The sequence below is a fragment of the Apium graveolens genome, chromosome 5 (assembly GCF_009905375.1).
Source record: "Apium graveolens cultivar Ventura chromosome 5, ASM990537v1, whole genome shotgun sequence".
NCBI lineage: Eukaryota > Viridiplantae > Streptophyta > Magnoliopsida > Apiales > Apiaceae > Apium > Apium graveolens.
The window spans coordinates 2,237,939-2,260,010 of NC_133651.1; positions in this window are offsets into that span (position 1 = coordinate 2,237,939).

Here is a 22,072-nt window from a genome sequence, read left to right on the forward strand (position 1 = left end):
TCACATAGTTGACTGATGCTCAGTAAGTTGTGCTTGAGACCATCAACTAATGCAACTTCATCAATGATGACATTCCTTGTTGAAATCAAGCCATATCCCATAGTAAACCCTTTGCTGTCATCTCCAAAGGTTATGCTAGGGCCAGCTTTCTCCTTAAACTCTGTGAGCAGGGAGAAATCTCCTGTCATGTGTCTTGAACAACCACTGTCCAAGTACCATAGATTTCTTTTGTTTCCCTGCACACCATAAAATCAATCAAGTTGATTTTGGTACCCAAGTTTCCTTGAGTCCATTCATGTTAGCCTTTCTCCTAGACTTCATTCCTCCTGCATCTTTAGACTTAGGTAACTTTGAGTCAACCTTGATCTTAGATGTAGTTGGTTGAGGTGTAGGGTTAGTCACAGAATCATTTAGCACATTTGGAATTTGATAAGGCATGGATTGTGCAAACATGTTATTCCACATAGGCATATTGTATAGCATTTGAGGCATACTAAATGCAGCAAGATAAGGATTGTTAAAATATGGCATGTTTGCAAAATGTGCATAAGGATTCTGTTGAGACATAACAGACATAGCATGCAGAGGTGATGCAGACATATTAGGCATGGAAGAGGGTACAGGTATGGGAGTTTTCTTAATAGATTTGCAATTAGCAGATAGATGATTAACACTATTACAATGCACACAGCTTTTTCTAGGAGCATACTTATCAGGTGTGTAATTGTTATGTTTGTTAACCCCTACCTTCCCATTTCTATTAGATTTCCTTTTAGTTTCCTTTTTATCCTCAACCACTTTGAGCCTATTCTTTAATTGTTCTAAGGTCATGTGTCCTATATTCACCTTACTGAAATCTTTGGATGTGCTTGCTTCTTCTTTGACAAAGTTCTTGGAAGTTGAACCAAAATTTTTGTTGAGTTTCTTTAGATTTTCACTTTTAGAAACATCTGCCTGTTTTAATTGAGGAACCTTCAACGGATGCTCCTTTTCTTCCTTCAACGGATAATTTTCATCATCCGTTGATTCCACATCCGTTGACAGTCCATCAATTAATTCCATTTTCTTTTTGTTTTTATCCCAGGCAGTCTCACAAAATGATTCAATTCCTCGGACCTTGACAATTTGAGCACTAACATCCCTAGATGTCTTCCAGGCTTTAATCACCTCTTGCTCTCTCTCTAATTGATTAGAAAGTATTTCTACTTTCTTAACAGATTCAGCTAGTTCATTTTCAACAGATATACAATGTAGCTTAGTTTTCTCTAGGTCAATCAACTTATCTTCTAACACAACATTTCTATTACTTAAAAACAGATTGTTCTCTTTAATCCTACTATTTTCTTTAGCAAGAGATTTAAGAGACACACGCAAGTGATACAATTCAGTAGACATGTCATTAAAAGCATCATTGTACTCTTCTTTAGTAAGCTGTGTTAAATCAGTAGTGATTACCTGGTTGTTTGATGAACTAACTTCATTTTCCTCAGAATCAGCCATGAGAGCCAAGTTGACATATTCCACATCTTCATCCTCTTCTTCTCCATCAGCTGCCCAGTCTTTTTCTTGAGTAATGATAGCCTTCTCCTTTTGCTTGAGCAGATCAAAATATTTCTTTTTATAATCTACTTGGTCAAATTTCTTCTTTTCAGAAGTTGGCTTTCTGCACTCACTTGCAAAGTGTCCACTTATACCACAATTGAAACACTTGAACTTGGATTTGTCCACCATGTTCTTATGAGGTTTAGTGGCTCTAGTGTTTTTCTTAAATTTCATCTTTGCAAATCTTCTGGACAGAAATGCAAGATGCTCATCAATACCATCAGAGTCATCTTGGCTGGAGTTGTCTTCATTCTCAGCAACTTGCTCCTTACCCTTGCTTGATTCTGGTTTGTTTGTGCCATCTTTGGAGTTTAATGTTGATCTCACAGTTTCTTGTCTGCATTCTTTCTCATTTTCAGCTACCAAGACAACTGAACCTCCTTTCTTTCTTCCCTTCTCCAATACCTCATCCTGTTCCAGCTCTAGTTCATAAGTCTTCAAGATTCCATATAATCTTTCAAGAGTGAAGTCCTTATAATCTTGAGAGTTTCTCAAGGAGACAGTCATGGGTTTCCATTCCTTTGGCAAGGATCTTAAAAATTTAAGATTTGAATCCTTCACCTGGTACACTCTACCATACAGCTTCAGTCCATTCAACAGCTTTTGAAATCTATTGAATGTGTCATTTAAAGATTCATTTTCTTCAAAATGAAAATACTCATACTGTTGAATGAGAAGCTGCATTTTGTTTTGTTTTACTTGTTCTGTACCTTCACACAGTAGCTGAACTGTGTCCCAAACCTCTTTGGCAGTTGTGCAATTTATCACATTATCAAACATATCCTTGTCAAGACCATTAAACAAAATGTTCATAGCCTTCTTATCCCTGTGGACTTCTTCTGTGTCTTCCATTGTCCATTCTGCTCTAGGTTTTGGAATGGATTGACCAACAACAATTGTGGCTGTAGCAACTGTGGCTACTTTGTGGGGAATGTGAGGACCATTCTCAATGCAGTTTACATAACCTTCATCTTGGGAGAGTAGATGAAGGTGCATTTTCACCTTCCAATGGTGATAACTGTCTTTGTCAAGAACTGGGATTTTTACTCCAATATCCTTCTTACTCATCTTTGTTAGTTTCCAAGAACTTTAAACTCTTTGTGTGTCAAGAGCCTGCTCTGATACCAATTGTTATTCCTAGTGAACTAACAATGAGATTTACAGAAGGGGGGTTGAATGTAAATCTCAAAACTTTTTTAAGTTTTGAGCAGTTTCAAAGGCTTTGTGTTTAAGATAAACAAGTGTGTGAATTGCTTTAAGCTAATACAGACATATATATATTCAAGCACAAAAGTACAGAACACAACAGACCTTAAAAACTTTTCTGGTGGATTTGTTGTTCCACCAGAGATGGTATTTCAGAAAATCTGTGATTCAATAAGTTGATCACAGCTGCATCCTAGTACAAACTAGATAATTTTTCTCAAGATTTTTCTAAACAGCTCTGAAAAATTCTTTTCTAATTACTAGCTGCTACTTGGTTTATATAACACCAAGTTTACAAGTGAAGACAAAGATAAAAGTACAATAATAAAATAAGTTCTCCACTTGTTTCTTCTCCATTTTACTCCAGTGCATTGTTGACTATTGCCTCTTTATACTAGAGTAGAACGGCTGCTTTTTCTGATGTTCCTGAAATAGGCTACCACATCTTAGTTGTCTCTGTCAACCCATGTGCCTCTGTTTGTAGGTACAACTACCACTTGTCAACTGCTATTTAACAGAACATCCGTTGAAGCCTTCATCCGTTGATGGCTTTATCCGTTGATGTGTTAGCAGTTGAAGCTCTATCCGTTGATGCACTCATCCGTTGAAGGATGTTATCCGTTGAAGCTTTAGAGACATCCGTTGAAGCTTTGTTTCTCATCCGTTGAAGGTCTTTAAGTTATCCGTTGACACCATTTCATTTATACAAAATTTCAAGGCATGAAATATTTACAATTGGCCTTCCTATCTGCATATCCTTTAGTAGTCAACATGACTTATAATTTCCCTCAACATTTAAGAATTATATCTCAAATTCAGAGACTGAAATGTGCTACAACACTAGACTTATTTCTAAGTAAAGCTACACCATCAACGGATAGCCAAAGTGGTCTTATCCGTTGAGGCTACAAACACTAGATTTCTACTTAAGTGTTTTGTTAAACATATCATCAAACTAATATACATATATTCCTAACAATTAGATAGGCTTGACACAAGATCCATGCCTTGTATTTAATCGGGACATTGTAGGGTAGAAGGAGTTTATTGTACGGTAATTATTCACTGACAGGTTCTTGGTATTCTAAGCAGTGAATTCATATTATCCGGATAGTCGCGATATGTTGAGAAGCATCACTCACGATGTAGAATAAATGTGATTAATTAATTAATCATATTTAATAAATTAGAGAATTTATATAAATAATGATAAAATAGTTTTATTATTATTTATTTCTACTACCGGCTTAATATTGAACCTACAGGGTCACACCATAAAAAGATAATGATTTATTGGTGGAGGAATTAATTAATAATGGCTAATAATTATTTATTTGTGAAATAAATAATTATTTGGCAAATTTAATAATTGATTAAATGAGATTTAATTGATTATAAATTAATTAAGAAAAGTTCTCAATATTATTAATTAAGGATTTAATTTTTGGAAATTAAATCAAGAGAGAGAATTATTTCTAAAGTGTTTTGAAAAAAGATTAATAATTAAAAGGTGTTTTAATTATTAATGAGAATAATAAATGGGATAATAATAATAATATTTATGGGAAAATTTCAGCTGAAAATTTTGCCTATAAATACACTATTATAGACCCTAATTTTATTCCAACCTCGAAACCCGAAAACCCAAAAAGTTTGGAAAACCCAATTCTCTCCACCTCCTTCCTCCTCCTTAACATCGTTTTTTTGGTGAATACCGGTGGAGTGCTTCACACTTGAGGAGCAACTGCTAAGGATCTCTGATCGTTGTCTTCGAATTATTTTTAAAGGTTAGATTCGATCCCTCGAATTTTTATTCACGATTTATATGCTTTTATTTGGATTTTGTATGTGTAAAAGTGTTTTTCCATGACCCCGCTGCGTTAAAAATCCAACATTGGTATCAGAGCGTAGGTTGTATGCATATAGATCTGTGATAAAATTTTCAGAATTTTATGTGCTTGTATGAATTAATTATGATTTTTACAAGTTATATCATGGATTAATTTTGTCTGATGAGAAATCGTTTCTCAGAATAATTTTGAATGTTGATCTGAATTCTACAAGTGTTGTAGATCGTCTGGGTATTTTTTTCATAATTTTATGATGTATAGATTTTTTATTATGAATTTTTGAAGTTGTTTCAATTAAAATTCGTAATTAAATAATCATATATATATATATATATAAATTGTAAGTTTGTATATGTATATGGCTGCAAATATATCTGTATAGTCTGCTATGTTTGTGTTGAATGCACGGGTAAAGTACAGTAACAGTCAGGCACGCTGATCGAGAAAGAAAGACGGCGGCTGGTGCAGAATAAAAAAAAATATAGGGGTGTAACGCATTCCGGGAATGCGTTACATACTTGTGGCGCATTCAAGGAATGCGTTACACCCTTTAATGGCTTAAAAGGGGTGTAACGCATCACCGGAATGCGTTACAGTCCGTCTGTTGATTTTAAAATTGATTTTCTGGGAGTTTCGCAACTCCGTTTTGGGCGTGCAATATACCGTTGGATTCGTTTTTTCGAGACGGATCTAATGGTGTGATCAATTTTAGTTTATATAAAAGTTTTGAACTGTTTATATTTCCATGAAGTGTTTTAAAGTTGTTTTTGACTGTTTTAATTGCTTTTAAATGCTTCATGTGATACATAGAGATGTATAATGCTTAGACTAATGTGCTAGATGATTTAACATGCCTACCTTGATGTTTATTCATGTTGATATATGTGATATATGCTTAGTTTATCATGCGATGATAGATTTAGGTGAACTTAAATGAACATAAGGCGTTTGTTAGACAACCTAGTATAGTGAAATTGTTTCATAACCTTAAGAATAATATTATGAATACAATTATGAGATTCTTGTGTTTGTGAAACACGTAATTGAATATGAATTTTCGATATGAAAGAAAGGATGATTCTGTCAACAACAGATTTCTATCTGTAAGAAAGGGTTATTAAGTGACGCCTCTTGACAATGCTCCACCCGATCCGGGAATCATCTGATTATTGATTATTGATTTGAAATATTTAATTTAAAAGGAAGAATTTCTTTATAATATGATTATGATTGTAACGTAATATAATCCCTCTAAAATTAAATAATATCAAGTAGTAATTAGCCAATGACACAACGGGCTTGTGTCGGTCATAGCCTTCCAACATGATAGAAAAGTAGTTCTTATTTTTGAATCATTGTCGGTTCGTGCTACAGCTGAGGGCTTTGATTTCGATATAAGAAATACTTGTCTATTACATAGAGATGTGTACATTGAATAAGAATCTAAAGGTCGGTACGTGCTACAGCCGTGGGCCTTTGGGGACTGATTCAACTATACGGAATGTTGGGTTAGACTTGACTTAGAATATTGAGTTTGTCGTGCTACAGCCGAGACTCAATTATTCAAGAGGCTAAAGTTTGATTAGGGAATAACATGAGATGTAATTGACAAGAGTTGTCTGCCTATTGAACATTACATGGCGGTTCGTGCTACAGCCGGGGTCGTGTAATGGAATGTAGGATCCCTATTCCCACTAGCATTATAAATGCTTAATTTTTCACGTAGGGGGTTGAATAAATTAGATAAACTAGTGGGAGCCACTTATGAATAAAGACCCGATTCATATAGTGTTTTGAAATGAAATCGAATATTTGCTAAGTGTTGTTATGTGTTTATCATTTACAGATTTACTTTGTACGTTATGTCTTCTGAACTATCACTCAGGAGCATACTGGATGCTCACAAATTGACTGGTCCTAATTATGCTGACTGGCTTCGAAACTTGAGAATTGTTCTCAAGATTGAGAAGCTGGAATACGTGATTGACTCACCTAAGCCTACTGAACCTGCTAGTGATGCACATAATGATGAACATGTTGTGTATCGTAGGTGGATAGATGATACAAATGTTGCTCAATGCATCATGCTAGCTTCCATGAACATTGAGCTACAGAAGCAACATGAGCATATGGATGCTCACACTATCCTCATGCATCTACAAGAGTTGTATGATGTGGCAGGGAGGATAGCTTGATATGAGATATCGAAGGAGTTGTTCGGTTGTAGGATGTCTGAGGGATCATATGTGAATGACCATGTACTTAAGATGATCAATTTGATTGAACGTCTTGGACAACTTGGTTTTGCCATGGATGGGGAGCTGAGCCAAGACTTGGTCTTGCAATCGCTTCCGAGTTCGTTCTCGCAGTTTGTTGTGAACTTTCACATGAATAAGTTGGATGTCAGCCTGCCTGAACTCCACAACATGTTGAAGACTGCGGAATCGAATTTTCCCCCTAAGAAGAGTTCTGTTCTTCTAATTGGTGAAGATTCCAATCCTAAGAAAAGGAAGAGGAACTCTTCCAAGAAGAAGATAGTAGGTGAGAAAACGCCGGTTCCACCAAAAGCTGAAGACCCCAAGAGCAAAGTTGTTTGCTTTCACTGTAACAAGGTGGGGCACTGGAAGAAGAACTGCAAGGTTTACCTTGCAGAATTGAAGAAGAAGAAGGGTAGTGAGACTACCGCTTCTGATTCAGGTATGTTCATGATAGAAGTGAATATGTCATTTCTACTTGGGTATTCGATACCGCCTATGGTTCTCATATCTGCAATTTGTTGCAGGGACCAAGGAGAAGTAGGACTCTTGAGGAAGAGGAGGTGATTCTACTGATGGAAATGGAGCAAGAGTTGCTGCTGAAGATGTAGAATCATTTCATTTACATAGGCCTATGGGCAAGACTATTGTTTGAAATAATTGTTATTTTGTTCCCTCGATTGCGAGGAATATTATTCCCATGTTAGACTTGGCTGGATTTTCATTTATTATTGAGAATAATGAATGTTCTATTCTTAGAGATAATATTCTTTATGGACTTGGTACTTTAAATAATGGTTTGTTTATATGTGACATAATTTACTTCAGATTGAACAAACTAATAAAAGAAAAGGGATGATGAAAATCTCACTTTATAGTGGCACTGCAGTCTCCATTTAGTAGACATGGAGAGAGGACTGCAAATTTGCTAGGAATGGTACACACAGATGTATGTGGACCAATGTCTACGCAAGCCATGGGTGGATTTTCATACTTCAGTACTTTCATTGATGATAGATCTAGATTCGGATATGTGTTTGATGAAACACAAGTCTGAGGCCTTTGAAAAGTTCAAAGAATATAAGTATGAAGTGGAGAAACAACCAAACATAGTATTATAACTCTTCGATTAGATCGAGGTGGTGAATACTTGAACGGAGAGTTTCTGGATTATCTCAAAGTAAATGGTATAGTCTCCCAGTGGACTCCTCCAGATTAGTATCTGAAAGGAGAAATCGAACTTTGTTAGACATAGTTCGGTCCATGATGAGCTATGCAAATCTTCCAGTATTCCTATGGGATTATGCATTGGAAACCTCAGCATATTTACTGAATAAGGTGTCTTCCAAATCTGTTCCTCAAACTTCATATGAGATATGGAAAGTAAGGAAACCGAGTCTTAAACACGTTAAGATTTGGGGATGTCCAGCTTATGTCAAGTAAGTTGACCCAGATAAGCTGAAATATCGATCCGTAAAATGTAGTTTTGTGGGATATCCTAAAGAGACTTTAGGGTATTACTTTTACACCGATCATCGGGTGTTTGTCTCCAGACATGCTACCTTCTTGGAAAAGGAGTTTATCCTTGAAGGAAACAGTGGGAGCAAAATTGAACTTGATGAAGTTCAAGAAGCACAAACTACTGCAGATCGAGTGGAAACACCTGTTCTGACTGAACAACCTTTTGTGGAACAGCCCATTCATAGGTCAGGGAGAGTGTCTCGCCAACCTGAGAGGTATTATGGCCTTGTCATTGAGAATGACAATGAGTTGTTGATCATTGATGATGACGACCCTGTGACCTATAATGAGGCTATGAGTAGTGTTGACTCAGAGAAATGGCATAGTGCCATGAAATCCAGAATGGAATCTATGTATACGGTATACAAAAGATAGATTATAGCAGATGGCCAGGTGGAGACCTTTAAGGCCAAGCTTGTGGCAAAAGGATTCAAACAAAGGCAATGGATTGACTTTGATGAAACCTTTTACCTGTAGTCCTGTTAAAATCAGTTCGGATTTTGCTTACGATTGCTGCTTATTACGACTATGAGATCTGGCAATTAGCCAGATGGTTTTCTTTCCAAGAGAAATGAAAACCTAGTGTGTAAGCTACTGCAAACCATATGTGGTTTAAAGCAAGCTTCTCGAAAGATGGAACATTCGTTTTGATGAGACAATCAAAGAGTTTGATTTTATCAAAAACGCAGATGAACCATGCGTCTACAAAAGGGTTAGTGGGAGCGCGGTAACATTTCTTGTATTGTATTGAATTAGAGTTGACACACATAACAACATAGCAGACCCACTCACAAAGCTACTTTATGAAAGTCACTTTGATCGTCATGAAGATAAGATGGGTATTAGATACCAGAGTGATTGGCTTTAGTACAAGTGGGAGATTGAAAGGAATATGTCCTAAGTCCAATCATGTATTAGGATTTAGGAATAACTTTTATGTAATCTGTTTTGATTTCATTGATATTAATAAAAGACTTGTTTTGTTTTTATTACGGGCTCTATCTATTTTAGTGTTTAAATAAGATATACCATAGTTTAGAGTAAAGCTTTTTATGGATTATGATGAGATCATAATAGTGAGACCTAAAAAGATGATAACTCTAAACTTAAATAGTTCCTGGTCATAGGTTACTAACTGGTAATTAATAATCCGCAAAGATCGGTACATACTATGCTTGCTTCATTATGAAGGATGTCTATTCTCATAGACATTTGTGTGGTGACACTATAGCTAGTATGTAGGTGCTTATTATAGAATAAGTTCACTGAACATGACTCGCACAGCTGAACAACTGATGGAGTTCACTCACGTGTCAGCAGTTGTTCACATAGTGATAGTTGTACAAGTATCCTTAGACTTGAGGTCATCATAGTCATCTTGTGTACACTGAACTATGCTTTGGTTTAGTTCTTAGTCTCCAGGGACAATTATTAGGGCTCTTCTGGGTATAGGAATTTGTACACGAAGATAGTGTATGATCAATAAAGGATCTACCCCTTCCAGTGAAGGAAGCGAATGTTCAAGGCTGATCCACTTATGCTAGTTCAGGAATCTCTGGCCAGAGTGAATGAAATTAGAAAGGAGTTTCTAATTTGCATAGAACTACGCATAGTAAATGGTAAGCAAAGTGATTGAATTAGATAGGCTTGACACGAGATCCATGCCTTGTATTTAATCGGGACATTGTAGGGTAGAAGGAGTTTATTGTACGGTAACTATTCACTGACAGGTTCTTGGTATTCTAAGCAGTGAATTCATATTATCCGGATAGTCGCGATATGTTGAGAAGCATCACTCACGATGTAGAATAAATGTGATTAATTAATTAATCATATTTAAAAAATTAGAGAATTTATATAAATAATGATAAAATAGTTTTATTATTATTTATTTCTACTACCGGCTTAATATTGAACCTACAGGGTCACACCATAAAAAGAGAATGATTTATTGGTGGAGGAATTAATTAATAATGGCTAATAATTATTTATTTGTGAAATAAATAATTATTTGGCAAATTTAATAATTGATTAAATGAGATTTAATTGATTATAAATTAATTAAGAAAAGTTCTTAATATTATTAATTAAGGATTTAATTTTTGGAAATTAAATCAAGAGAGAGAATTATTTCTAAAGTGTTTAGAAAAAGGATTAATAATTAAAAGGTTTTTTAATTATTAATGAGAATAATAAATGGGATAATAATAATAATATTTATGGAAAAATTTCAGCTGAAAATTTTGCCTATAAATACACTATTATAGACCCTAATTTTATTCCAACCTCGAAACCCGAAAACCCAAAAAGTTTGGAAAACCCAATTCTCTCCACCTCCTTCCTCCTCCTTAACATCGTTTTCTTGGTGGATACCGGTGGAGTGCTTCACACTTGAGGAGCAACTGCTAAGGATCTCTGATCGTTGTCTCCGAATTATTTTTAAAGGTTAGATTCGATCCCTCGAATTTTTATTCATGATTTATATGCTTTTATTTGGATTTTGTATGTGTAAAAGTGTTTTGCCATGACCCCGCTACGTTAAAAATCCAACAAGTTGGATGAAAAAACAAAGTACATAGTTAAATGAAAAACATAGATAAATCTAATCATAATAATCATCGTCAAAGTGAGGAACGTAAGCACCATCACTAATAGTCTCATTCACTTGTTTCATGATCTCAACTTTCTTTCTTTTAAACCACTTCTTCGTATTCAGAGTCATTTGGCTAGTATCCATTGTCATGATCTTTGTTTGCTCCCTTAATTCTTCAATAGCAATTCCTTTTTCCAATATTGCTTCTTTTCGTTCTTCTAGAGCATCAAGTCTTGCCTGTCTCGCTTCCTTTCATTTTTCAAGTTCTAATATCTTCCTCGACATTTGAAGGATTTCCTCGCCTCTTTTGATGTTGGCCTCCACAAGCTGTTTTTGGTTACATTGCATATTATTGAAAATTGCTATAGAAATCTCATCTTTTTTAGTCATACCTTGTTTTCCTTTCTTTTTGGCTTGCTTTGACGCTTTCACACCCATGGGTCTAACCGGACTAGTTAGACCTTCAGTTTCTCGATTAGACTCCGGAGTCGTGAAACCTTCTTCATCAACAAAATCCTCACTATTCAGATTAATTGGTGATTCCATTTGTGTTGGAAAGTTTTGTTGAAACGGAGGAGAAGTGGTGGGAACGTCTACAAATTGTGGATGTCTTGCAACTGCTTCATAACAATCCCATTTATCAAATGTTTTATTCATGTCCTTGAAATATAATCCTTGAGCTTGAGTTATCTAAATAAAATGATATATTATGCATATTAAGTTATCATACGAATAATATATAACATATCAAAATAAAAAATAAAAAATCTTACCTTATCTACCAAATTGGTTCCGCTTGCACTATGTCTACTAGCTTGATTCTTGGCACAATGCCATTTTTTTAGTGCTCTCTTCAATGGTGTCCAATGTGAATCAAGAGCAACTTTTGAACAAGGTTCGGCATGAGGATTTTCGGGAGTGCTACACCAATTTTTTGCATAATCCTCGTGAATTCGCCCCCATAAATTATTCTTGTTTAAATATCGACCGACGATCGGATCAACGGATTGTCGAGCCCACGAAACACATAATTGTAATTCTTCGGAAGGAAGCCAATTAGTACTGTTAGGTCCCAATTTGTTTGTAGAAGGGGGGGTTGAATGCAAACAATACCGTTTAGTCGAATAAAATGCGGAATAAAATTGTGAAACAAAATTCAAGTTAAATAAAACTTTTATTAAACTTGAAAGGTGTTACAACTACGGTATCGGTTACAAGGGATTAATCTCAAATCAATTATTACAAATTTAGAATAAATTCGACATGAACTTTTTCTATTTTTGTAATTAAAAGATCAAATGCTAAAAGCGATTTGAGATTAAGTTCTAGGGATTTTAATCCGCTAGATTGATACACAAGAACAAGATAAGTATTTCTAGTTGATTGGATATAACTTTACAATCTAGAAATTGATCTTGAAGTTGCAGAATAGATGTAATATTTTTCTGCTTCTTTTTCTCTTTTGTTCTTCTGTATGTTCTGTTTTTGCTGAGTTTTTGGATGATCTTATCTTCTGCTTCTTTTGTTTCTTTTTAAGTAAACAGCCGAATGCAAATGAACTGCAATGACAATCCTTTGAACCAGCATGACTTTCGGTATGACAATTGATTGTCATACCGATTGTTACATAAGTACAATTCAGATTGTCTTGCAAAGATTAATAACAGATTTTTTAATCTAATAAAAATTCTAACAAGACAATTAAATGAATTAGCATGACTTTCGGTATGACTATTGATTGTCATACCGATTGTCATACTAATACAATCAGTTTGCCTTGTTTCAATTTAAATAGATTTTAAACCAATTAAAATTCTGTAATTCCTTAATATTAATTCTAAATTAATTAATCAATTTAATTCAATTAATTAATAAATTAATCCTTGCAGATATAATTTATTTTCTTAATTAAATTATATGACTTAATTAATGGAGAATTAATACTAACCCTGAGCAGCAACCATTCTTCTGAAAGTCACTGAGACTTATGAATCAATTCCGTCACTTCAATGCTGACACTCGATGTACTGTCTGGTTCATGAGTGACTAACTTTCGTGACGTTTCTTCATGTCTTGACTTTGTTGTTCTGATTGAATCCTTGTAATAAATGATACCTTGACGAGATCTCTGTCACTTGATTAAATCCACGATCTTGATTTATATCACTGAGGCATGATCAAATTCTTGAACTTCTTCCAGTGAATCTTCAAGTCTGCAGATGAACAATGTTTCTTTATTCTTTGACAGATGTTACTTTGTGAGATCTCTCTGATGATTGATCCACTATTTACTTATTACATTCTTATTTGAGTTGAGTTAAATACTCGAATAAACGAGTAGGCTATGACATATGCCTTTCAATCTCCCCCTATTTGCTTGTTAGACAATAACAACAAATACCTAGAGGATAACTCAACTAACAAATAAGAAAAAGATATAAACAGTAATGTAAAGTAAATAGCAGAAAAGTTCTGGATTATATTTAACATTTTCCAGATTCCAAGTAGATGTTCCTCTAGACTGAACATATCTTCAAGTAGTTCCATCTTCATTTGTACAACCACATTTCCTGTTGAGAAGCCCATATCTCTCTTGCTTCTCCCCCTATGAGAATCAACTGATTAAAGAAGATCACCTTCGTTTACCACCTCTCCCGTACAATAGGATCCGCAGATAAAACCAATGGTACTCCCTTAACAGCTTCTTCCCTTATCAGAAAATCACCTTGTGTTTACCACCTCTCCCGTACAATAGGATCCGTAGTTACAAACAACAATGGTGTGGTGTAGTGTACATGTGGGATCTTTTTCTTCCTCCCTGCTATTTCTCCCCCTTAGTTGAGGAATCCTCCAAACTATTACTTAAGCTTTTATCTCCCCCTTAAAGAAGGAATGTATGCCGTCGTCTGAAGGAGTTCTCATATTCACTTGGTTGGAAAAGAAATAACAAGTAGTTTCTCTTTCTTCCTCACTGTGAGTGTGTGATTGTGTTTTAGTATACCTCACATGTGTTTCACTCTTCTCTCCACTCGTGTTTACACTCATTCTCACAAGTGTATCACTCTTCTCTCATAGCTCCATAATCCAGCTGTACCTGCAAGGAAAATCACCTTAGCCATCCTTAAAGGAGGTCACAGGTGGTGCAATGGGAGTTCACAAATCCCCATCCTTGTTAAACTCGTCAGATACATCTGAGTCATAATCTACAAGTTGCTAGTTTCCCTTTTAGGGTTCCAGATTTGAACTCTGGGAAGGTAAACAATGATCCAACGAATTTAGCATAAAGATCAAAGTTCCCTTCTAATGTCTGTGAAGACATTTCCTTGTGACTTATCAGGTAATATCTGAATCATTGTCAACAAGTTGCCGATCTGCGCCTATGTCAGATCCACTATCCGCAGATGCATCCAGGGGATTTAAGCCTGGGGAGGTAGACACTGACCACTGACATATGGCTTTTGGATCAGTATCCTCTCCTAACACCTGTAAAGGCAATTGGTCCACTAACGAACCTTGAACAATCGAATCTGACCTTAAAATGGTCGAAACTCTTGTTTCCGTCAACTCATCCTGTGTGTGTGTAACCTCTCCTTGTGCATCAAGAATTGATTATGTTTGAAATGGTGACACTACATCGGATACCTTGGCCGACAGGCAAAATTCAATAGACGCACCCTGTTGAGAGAATGAATCTAGTAACTGTTTTTGTGCCTTTTCAGCCATTACATCTTTTTGAGAAGATGTATGGGGGCTAGCAGTTGTCTCGGTTTAAATACTACTCATCTATGTAGGAGACAGAGCTACTGGGTTGACTACAGAACCTTCCTTATATGGTGCACTAGGCACTATCTCCCTCACGCTCATTCATACTACATTTAGTGGTAAGAGAGTGTTGGTTGGTTCTGTTTTTGTGTTTGTCTTTACAGTCTGGGATAGACGTTGTGGGTTTTCAACCTCATGACTGTTAATGAAAGAAAGTCATTGGAGACTGAACCTGTAACACAGAATATATGGTAATAGAGAGAAAATGATTTATAATAGTGATTTCAAAAGATTTTACATGAAATAAGAAATCACTAATGTAGAAAGAAGTTTAATTTTTGTTTTTCAAAATGAATGAGTTTTTGATAAAATATTGATCACTTAGGGTAAAGTCTAAGTAATTCTCATTCATGTCAAAAGCTTACAAATATCTGCAACATAATGTTAACAAGATGTCATTGACTGATACTTGTCAAGTACTTTAGATACTAATTATTATGTTGCATAATCAATATATCACTGCACATATAAAACAATATGATTGTGCCTAATGATAAGAGAGTTAAAAATATGACGACTCTACTAGTTCATATAAAATTATAACTTCTGTTAGAGTGCCATACCATGTCCTTGACGATTGCTTGAGTAGTACACTAGTTCATACCAACCTGAAGTGAGATTGGGAAGAAGAGATTGCATAGTCCAATAGATCTGCAACTGCAAAGTCCATGAACTGAGGTACATTGACTTCCTCTTTTGACTCACCAACCAGGAGTACACTTGTACACATCTTACTAGAGTCCAATTCCAAGTGTAATATGCATCAGGTGCCTGATATGTCGTAATATTCTCAAGTCTCGTCACTGGTGCTACATGTTAGATACTGTTTCCTGATAATAACCTAGCACACTATACAAAATTTCACTGATAACATTCCCAGCTTGTAAACAGCCATATCCCTCAGATAAACCTTTGATGTTATCTCCAAAGGTAATCATGGGGCCAGCTTCCTCAACCACATTTGATAGCAGGGCTCTATCTCCGGTCATATGTCTTGATGATCCACTGTCAAGAATCCACACTACCGGTTACACCTGTATACTGCCCTGCACTTCAAATGGATTAGACCTTCTTCGGAACCCAAACTTGGTTGGGCCCGGCATACTTGTAGAATTGTCCTTTGTCAGGCAAAACAACATTTTTAATTTTAATTGCCTCAACTTTCTCAATGACTGAACATTTGACCTTGTAAACAGCGTTAACAAATTTCTGTTTAAGCTTAGGCACAAATGTCTCCTTTCTAGCCTTAGAAGGACTAGCAGTCTTAGACCTATCATGCTTCTTGTTATTCACATGCTGACGAGGAGTAGTCTTATCATTAGACACATGCTTACCATTAAAATAAGCATACATCATATTAAAAACACAAGACATACAATTAGCAACACCACATGCTTTATGAGAGTGATTAACATCAGGTAATTTATGCATGGTAGTCATGGCATTATTGTTATCCAACTCACGTGTGTCTGAGTTAGTCTCAGTTGCTTTCACAACTTTGACTGGAACTTTCGACTCACTTGACTTGGAAACAATCTTCTCATAAGCATGATCCTCAGCACGTATTTCTTCTTGAATAACAGAAGAGGTCGCATCAAATGGTTCAGCAATTGATGCTTTATAGAGGGGTTCATTAACACCCTTAAGCACATGTGGTACTTCCCTCCCTTTAGCACAGACATGAGGAGGGGAGTTTATGCCTAATTCTCCAATAGCAGCATTGTAATCATATCCTATTCCAGATGTTTGATTAACAGCTTGCTTACTGTAGAACTCTTTAGCCTTCGAACAAGAATTGAAGTAGGCTCTAACCTTAGTCTCAAGACCGGTGATCTTGTCTTTGAGAATAGTTTCGAGTTTTCTATAACAGTCAACTCTATTCTCTAGAAAAGATACCTGTTCTTTTAATTTGTCTTGATTAATATGCACAAGTCTTAATTCATTGACCTCTTTCTCAAGGTCTGTGATCTTTAAACTTAACAGTTCATTATCACGACGTGCACAATCTAAGTTACCTCTTAGATGATAAACCATTTCAGCATCAGAAAGTTTTACCTCTATTCTTGACGATGAAGTTTTTCCATCAATAGCCATAAGAGCAAGATTTCCTTCATCTTCATCTTCACTGTCAGTATCATCCCAGCTTCTTCCCTTTGCCAGATAAGCCCTTTCAGAGTTCTTTCTTACTTGCTTTGGCTTCCTACATTCTGTGGCAAAGTGTCCCAACTCATTGCAGTTATAGCATCTAATGGTGCTTCGATCAACCATCCCTGTTTTGTACCCACCACTGCTGGTGTTAGAGGATGAAGATCCACCTTTCTGGAATTTATTGTAGTTGGACTTGTACTTAAGCTTGGGATTCCTCCTGAATCTGACATGGGAGAATCTCTTGACAATTTGGGCCATTGATTCATCTTCCAATTGCTCCAGCTCTTCCAAGGAATAAAAATCATCACTTGATTGATTTGTATTAGGAGGATCATATTCTGCTACTAACTCATTTTCCTCACCCTTGGAAAACTGTACCATTCTTTCTAACTGTTGAGATTGTTGTTGTTGTTGACCTTCAGCTACAAGTGCAGTAGATGTGCTGACCATTATATCCTTCCCGTAGACTTCCTTCTGTTGAATCTGCTCCAACTCATAGGTTTTTAACACTCCATAGAGCCTGTCCAAAGAAATCTCACTCAGATCTCTAGCTTCTCTAATGGCAGTGATTCTATGTTCAAGATGAGCTGGCAGTGTTAAAAGGAACTTTTTGTTGACCTCCCTGATTGAATAATACTTTCCATTGATGTTCAGATTGTTGATCAACGCATTGTACCTCTCAAACACTTCAGTAATTCCTTCTCCTGGATTTGATTTGAAATGTTCATATTCAGAGGTTAGGATTTCCAACTTGTTCTCCCTAACTTCCTCTGTGCCTTCATTAATCACCTCAATAGTTTCCCACATGTGTTTGGAATTTTTACAGTTCATCACATGTCTGTTCATCAAGGGATCAAGGGAATCAATTAATATTAATTGAAGGCTGGCATCCAAGGAGGCTTCTTCCTTCTCAGCAGAAGTAAAATCTTCAGGCTCTTTTGGATAGGTTCTAGCTTCAGTAGTCACCACACCATCTATTATTACCTCCGGTTCAATAACCATCGGAGTTTTTATACCCTTCTTTAACAAGTTTGAATATTTGGGATTTGCAACTTGTAAAAATAATAGCATCTTCTTCTTCCATATGATATAATTCTCTTTATCAAATTGTGGAATTTTAACGGTTCCAACTTTATGTGAAGTCATTATGAATTTTTGAATAAATAAAAATTCAAGGAGTTGAAAAATCACAAAAGTCTAGGATCTTGATTTGTTCGTTAATCAGAAGGCTCTGATACCAATTGTTAGGTCCCAATTTGTTTGTAGAAGGGGGGGTTGAATGCAAACAATACCGTTTAGTCGAATAAAATGCGGAATAAAATTGTGAAACAAAATTCAAGTTAAATAAAACTTTTATTAAACTTGAAAGGTGTTACAACTACGGTATCGGTTATAAGGGATTAATCTCAAATCAATTATTACAAATTTAGAATAAATTCGACATGAACTTTTTCTATTTTTGTAATTAAAAGATCAAATGCTAAAAGCGATTTGAGATTAAGTTCTAGGGATTTTAATCCGCTAGATTGATACACAAGAACAAGATAAGTATTTCTAGTTGATTGGATATAACTTTACAATCTAGAAATTGATCTTGAAGTTGCAGAATAGATGTAATATTTTTCTGCTTCTTTTTCTCTTTTGTTCTTCTGTATGTTCTGTTTTTGCTGAGTTTTTGGATGATCTTATCTTCTGCTTCTTTTGTTTCTTTTTAAGTAAACAGCCGAATGCAAATGAACTGCAATGACAATCCTTTGAACCAGCATGACTTTCGGTATGACAATTGATTGTCATACCGATTGTTACATAAGTACAATTCAGATTGTCTTGCAAAGATTAATAACAGATTTTTTAATCTAATAAAAATTCTAACAAGACAATTAAATGAATTAGCATGACTTTCGGTATGACTATTGATTGTCATACCGATTGTCATACTAATACAATCAGTTTGCCTTGTTTCAATTTAAATAGATTTTAAACCAATTAAAATTCTGTAATTCCTTAATATTAATTCTAAATTAATTAATCAATTTAATTCAATTAATTAATAAATTAATCCTTGCAGATATAATTTATTTTCTTAATTAAATTATATGACTTAATTAATTAATGGAGAATTAATACTAACCCTGAGCAGCAACCATTCTTCTGAAAGTCACTGAGACTTATGAATCAATTCCGTCACTTCAATGCTGACACTCGATGTACTGTCTGGTTCATGAGTGACTAACTTTCGTGACGTTTCTTCATGTCTTGACTTTGTTGTTCTGATTGAATCCTTGTAATAAATGATACCTTGACGAGATCTCTGTCACTTGATTAAATCCACGATCTTGATTTATATCACTGAGGCATGATCAAATTCTTGAACTTCTTCCAGTGAATCTTCAAGTCTGCAGATGAACAATGTTTCTTTATTCTTTGACAGATGTTACTTTGTGAGATCTCTCTGATGATTGATCCACTATTTACTTATTACATTCTTATTTGAGTTGAGTTAAATACTCGAATAAACGAGTAGGCTATGACATATGCCTTTCAATCTCCCCCTATTTGCTTGTTAGACAATAACAACAAATACCTAGAGGATAACTCAACTAACAAATAAGAAAAAGATATAAACAGTAATGTAAAGTAAATAGCAGAAAAGTTCTGGATTATATTTAACATTTTCCAGATTCCAAGTAGATGTTCCTCTAGACTGAACATATCTTCAAGTAGTTCCATCTTCATTTGTACAACCACATTTCCTGTTGAGAAGCCCATATCTCTCTTGCTTCTCCCCCTATGAGAATCAACTGATTAAAGAAGATCACCTTCGTTTACCACCTCTCCCGTACAATAGGATCCGCAGATAAAACCAATGGTACTCCCTTAACAGCTTCTTCCCTTATCAGAAAATCACCTTGTGTTTACCACCTCTCCCGTACAATAGGATCCGTAGTTACAAACAACAATGGTGTGGTGTAGTGTACATGTGGGATCTTTTTCTTCCTCCCTGCTATTTCTCCCCCTTAGTTGAGGAATCCTCCAAACTATTACTTAAGCTTTTATCTCCCCCTTAAAGAAGGAATGTATGCCGTCGTCTGAAGGAGTTCTCATATTCACTTGGTTGGAAAAGAAATAACAAGTAGTTTCTCTTTCTTCCTCACTGTGAGTGTGTGATTGTGTTTTAGTGTACCTCACATGTGTTTCACTCTTCTCTCCACTCGTGTTTACACTCATTCTCACAAGTGTATCACTCTTCTCTCATAGCTCCATAATCCAGCTGTACCTGCAAGGAAAATCACCTTAGCCATCCTTAAAGGAGGTCACAGGTGGTGCAATGGGAGTTCACAAATCCCCATCCTTATTAAACTCGTCAGATACATCTGAGTCATAATCTACAAGTTGCTAGTTTCCCTTTTAGGGTTCCAGATTTGAACTCTGGGAAGGTAAACAATGATCCAACGAATTTAGCATAAAGATCAAAGTTCCCTTCTAATGTCTGTGAAGACATTTCCTTGTGACTTATCAGGTAATATCTGAATCATTGTCAACAAGTTGCCGATCTGCGCCTATGTCAGATCCACTATCCGCAGATGCATCCAGGGGATTTAAGCCTGGGGAGGTAGACACTGACCACTGACATATGGCTTTTGGATCAGTATCCTCTCCTAACACCTGTAAAGGCAATTGGTCCACTAACGAACCTTGAACAATCGAATCTGACCTTAAAATGGTCGAAACTCTTGTTTCCGTCAACTCATCCTTTGTGTGTGTAACCTCTCCTTGTGCATCAAGAATTGATTATGTTTGAAATGGTGACACTACATCGGATACCTTGGCCGACAGGCAAAATTCAATAGACGCACCCTGTTGAGAGAATGAATCTAGTAACTGTTTTTGTGCCTTTTCAGCCATTACATCTTTTTGAGAAGATGTATGGGGGCTAGCAGTTGTCTCGGTTTAAATACTACTCATCTATGTAGGAGACAGAGCTACTGGGTTGACTACAGAACCTTCCTTATATGGTGCACTAGGCACTATCTCCCTCACGCTCATTCATACTACATTTAGTGGTAAGAGAGTGTTGGTTGGTTCTGTTTTTGTGTTTGTCTTTACAGTCTGGGATAGACGTTGTGGGTTTTCAACCTCATGACTGTTAATGAAAGAAAGTCATTGGAGACTGAACCTGTAACACAGAATATATGGTAATAGAGAGAAAATGATTTACAATAGTGATTTCAAAAGATTTTACATGAAATAAGAAATCACTAATGTAGAAAGAAGTTTAATTTTTGTTTTTCAAAATGAATGAGTTTTTGATAAAATATTGATCACTTAGGGTAAAGTCTAAGTAATTCTCATTCATGTCAAAAGCTTACAAATATCTGCAACATAATGTTAACAAGATGTCATTGACCGATACTTGTCAAGTACTTTAGATACTAATTATTATGTTGCATAATCAATATATCACTGCACATATAAAACAATATGATTGTGCCTAATGATAAGAGAGTTAAAAATATGACGACTCTACTAGTTCATATAAAATTATAACTTCTGTTAGAGTGCCATACCATGTCCTTGACGATTGCTTGAGTAGTACACTAGTTCATACCAACCTGAAGTGAGATTGGGAAGAAGAGATTGCATAGTCCAATAGATCTGCAACTGCAAAGTCCATGAACTGAGGTACATTGACTTCCTCTTTTGACTCACCAACCAGGAGTACACTTGTACACATCTTACTAGAGTCCAATTCCAAGTGTAATATGCATCAGGTGCCTGATATGTCGTAATATTCTCAAGTCTCGTCACTGGTGCTACATGTTAGATACTGTTTCCTGATAATAACCTAGCACACTATACAAAATTTCACTGATAACATTCCCTGCTTGTAAACAGCCATATCCCTCAGATAAACCTTTGATGTTATCTCCAAAGGTAATCATGGGGCCAGCTTCCTCAACCACATTTGATAGCAGGGCTCTATCTCCGGTCATATGTCTTGATGATCCACTGTCAAGAATCCACACTATCGGTTACACCTGTATACTGCCCTGCACTTCAAATGGATTAGACCT